This window comes from Podarcis bocagei (assembly GCF_964188305.1).
Source record: "Podarcis bocagei genome assembly, chromosome: 6".
Taxonomy (NCBI): Eukaryota; Metazoa; Chordata; class Lepidosauria; order Squamata; family Lacertidae; genus Podarcis; species Podarcis bocagei.
The window spans coordinates 6,954,126-6,958,382 of NC_138130.1; positions in this window are offsets into that span (position 1 = coordinate 6,954,126).

Below are 4,257 nucleotides of genomic sequence, written 5' to 3' on the forward strand. Positions count from 1 at the left end.
TAAGATTAAAATAGATGGGTTTCTCTTGGATCAGCTGTTGTGCTGTGTTTAAAAGCACCCAGTGACTCCCAGTGTTGGTTTTATTTTCATTTTCATTTTATGTTATTTAAGAATCCACTTATTTTAATACTCATGGTTGTCAGCAAGAAGTTGTACAATCCAGAGTCTAAAACAGAGTCATTTTTCATTATTGTCATATGGGCTTCTGCTCTGAGGTGCCCTCTTTCTGGAGAGCAGTGGCAACCTGTGCTTATCCATTTGTTCTGTAACTGGTTTGGATCACTCCACAAAACTCTCTTTAGCAAAGAGATGATATTGTTCCTGACCTAATCTGCACACACCTTTTGACAGTGCTCACTTCACTGTAGCCCATTATGCCCTTGCTATCCAAGGCCAGGAAGTCACCACTGTCCATTGGCATCTATGGGGGACAAGGGGGCAGTCCTACACCCACCCTAATGGACCTTAAACCTGATTCCTTTTTTTAAAAAAAGTTTCTAGCTTTTGGAGAACCTGAGATAAGAGGTAAAATGTGCAGGTGCTATTCTCCTCACTTGTTTTGAGAGAAACTAGTCTGTGGGTTAAACCACAGAGCCTAGGACATGCCGATCAGAAGGTCGGCAGTTCAAATCCCCGTGACAGGGTGAGCTCCCGTTGTTCAGTCCCAGCTCCTGTCAACCTAGCAGTTTTAAAGCACGAAGTTCAAATAGATAAATAGGTACCACTCCGGCGGGAAGGTAAACGGCATTTCCGTGCGCTGCTCTGGTTCGCCAGAAGCGGCTTAGTCATGCTGGCCACATGACCTGGAAGCTGTCTGCGGACAAACGCCGGCTCCCTCGGCCTATAGAGCGAGATGAGTGCTGCAACCCTAGAGTTGTCCACGACTGGACCTAATGGTCAGGGACTCCTTTCCCTTTAGTCTGCTCCCATAGAAACAATAGACTTGTTCTCTGGCACTAGTTTTTTTTTGTTGTTGTTCATAGTAATTATCCCCCCCCCCAGCAAATCCCTCAGGTGCCCATGGTGCTTTCCTCCCTGAAAAAAATTCTCCATGTCATTTATGACAGTGACTAGGACTGAGACTTTGTGTGAAAAAGACTCTCAAAGTATTTTCTGAATTTCTTGCTGCTGCTGCTGCTGCCATCTTCAAATTTCTGTACCATCCTGCATATTTCAGGTCCTGCCACCACCCAATGCCTCAGTGGTGAAGATTTATCTCTCTACTTCACTGTACTCCCATCTCCTTTCAACAGAGTGTTGAACAGTTTATGAGCCTGATCTAGTGTCATAGCAAAGAAGTGACACTTTTAAGTGTGCTACAAAATCCACCCTTCATGCAAACTCTCCTCAGCCCCCAAACCTCCAGAAGCAATTCAAAACAGGTAGGAAACTGCTATTGCCAAAGCACTATACGCTCCTTGAACTCTTTCCCAGTATGGAGAGCACTTGGGAGGCTCGAGGAGCGGTAAGGAGAACACTGGATGTTGAACTGAAGTGTTGGGTGGGTGGATCTTACTCTGCCTTACCTGCAAAGCAGCAGCCCCGGCATTGTGACGGTGGGTGGGATCACTTCCCTGAACCATGTTGTCAGTGGTGCCACATATCAACATGTGACGTTTGTTCTCTGGATTAATATTCACATGCAAAGCTGCCACAACCTAGCCATAAAACAAGGAACAGGGTGGTGATACAATGACTACTGCAATTGACACAAGATAATATCACCAAGGCAACTATCTGTAAACAAACTAAATGGCCATAAAAATGGCAAAAGTAGTTTCTTTCCCAAATAGGTTTTATCTTAAACAATAGCAAACGCAGTAAATAAAGAGTCCGCTTGTGATATACCAATGGTTCAGCCCTCGGACGTCATTCCAGTAATCTGACATTTCGTCACCAGAGCTCAGTCACTGAGCTTTGTAGAAACTAATATACAAGAGAAGACAGTATGCAAACAACTTAAAGCAGGGGTTTATCTGTCCCCATCTGCATGTTTCCATCGGGAGGAGCATAGAAAGAGGACGATGTCCTTCAGTTTGTTAACCCTAGCCAGAACAGAGAAGCTTATTCACTGGTATAGGGTGAGAAGTAGAACAAACATCCAACTTTTAAAATAAAAGCATGCACTTACCACTTTCTTTCGAACCAGGGGACACTACTTACTAGGACTGATAGCAACCAATGTTTCGTATGAGGCAATCTATTAGGGTGCCACTGCTGGGTTTCAGACTTTTAATCTAATGTGTGTGATTTAAGGCTGAGTTGCCCTGGGAGCACATTGAACCTGAAGTATTTTTGTGCACCCATGTAAGCATCATTCCTTTGCTAATCAATTAATATAATTTTAAGGACATTGAGTGTCTTCTAATTTTTAAATTTCTGGAGACTGTTTTCTGTTTTTCAATTTCATTTCTAGCATAAGAGCTGTTGGCTGTTGGCAAAATCCTACATACAAGCTGCAAGCCATTCAAATCTCTAGGCTGAATGCCCTGAGATCATCTCAGGATGCTTTGATTAGTCTCTAGAGGATGGCTAGGGCTGAAGATATCAGTGCCATTAGTATCAACATGCCTAACCTGATCCAGGGAAGCAAAGCAAGGTCAAAGCGCTGTGAGTCATTATTGAAATGCTACCTAGCTCCTTGGTGTGGCTTTAAAGTTCAGAGGAAACACAGACAGATAGATACCTACTCATATTAAAGGGATTCTTATTTTTTAGATATAGATTAAATTCCATGAACCCAAGTTTAAGCAGACCACAAAGTTTAACCTCTGGTTCTTATGGCACATTTTTCAAATTGCTGTAGTAAATGGAAATGATGGATGAGCACAGAAGAGTATGGAAGAGGCATATATTAAGAACTGTTTTTCTGTTGTTCTTGTTGTTTTGCCAGCTCAGTTATGCTTATTTAAAACTGAAAGTCATTGCAAAAGAAATATTTCAAAATGTGTTGCATTTCATAAACATAATATGTTCAGTGGATTGCTTAAACTCTGCAATCCAGAGGCCTTAATGTTTGTAGTTGTTTACTGCAAGTGATTCCCACAGTCCAATTTGTCTCACAGTTCTATGAGAATCAGTTATAACCAAGAGTCACCTTACACTGATAGAACAATTGTGGGGACATATTTATGTTTGTTCTTTTAAGCAGCTACTGTGAAAGTGCAGTCCTGTATGTTACATATTTATCTTGGTCTGGCAGGAGGTAACATATCTTACAAAAACAGGACATTTCAGTATGCCCACTGTAATGCCTGAAAGAAAGCTCTTTCTGCTTTTTTTTTAATGATGCTACAGACAAAATGCTACAGACAATATCCTCAGCTGCCTCCAGAGCAGAAATGCAAAAGTATTAATTCCATCAAGTCTTAGAATATTTGCCATTTGAGCATGCTGAGGCACTGTTAGAAAATTTTATGAAATGTTAACTCATAAAAGGAAGATTGCGAGGCATGTTTAGTTACCAGGAAGGTGTTCAGTAATGAGGGAATGTTTCTAGGGAATGATTTCTGGGTAAGCCTATGTGGGTTCAAAACAGGTAACTCTGCAGTTTCCAACCAGATACATTGGACTGTATGCAGTAAGGATCCACTCAGACTCAAGGTATGTCAAAACTGAGTGAAACAAATCTTTCCGAAATAGCATGGGGCAAAAGAAATTTCTCCAGAATTTTGAGCAAAGGGCCTGCCACATACTTTACTTAACCTTATGCAACGTGAGTACCTTAGACCTAAGCAGACATACAGGGCAAGAGGGGATCAGATACAGGCAAAGCTTAATTAGGTTGGAACCACCAAATGTCATTTATCAATATGCAAAATGGATTGCTCCTCTATTCGTAGCAGAGATGGTGAGGGCAGGGAGTGAACGAAAGATAAGTATGGAGGGCTGGATGTGATGGACTGGATCAAAACAGATACAACATCTGATGTGGCCTTCAGAGGCTGAAATTATAGTAAATTAAATAAAAAGATCCCCCCAGTGTCTTGTATGCTATGTTCTCTACTACCTGTTAAGACCACAGCAGCTATCTATGTACCAAATCAAGGTAGATTTTCAAATGTGACCTTCTGTGTCCCTTGACTTCTGCGCAGATGCACAGGTTAGAAATATTGTCACCCATCTACATTGTGACTGCAATTTGATGAAGCGTTGAAACAGTTTCATATATAAATTTAATCCTGAAATTCAGGCATGTCTGTCCTTAAGCTTCTAAAACAGATAAAATAAAAGGGAAGATCTTCATTAGATATAAAA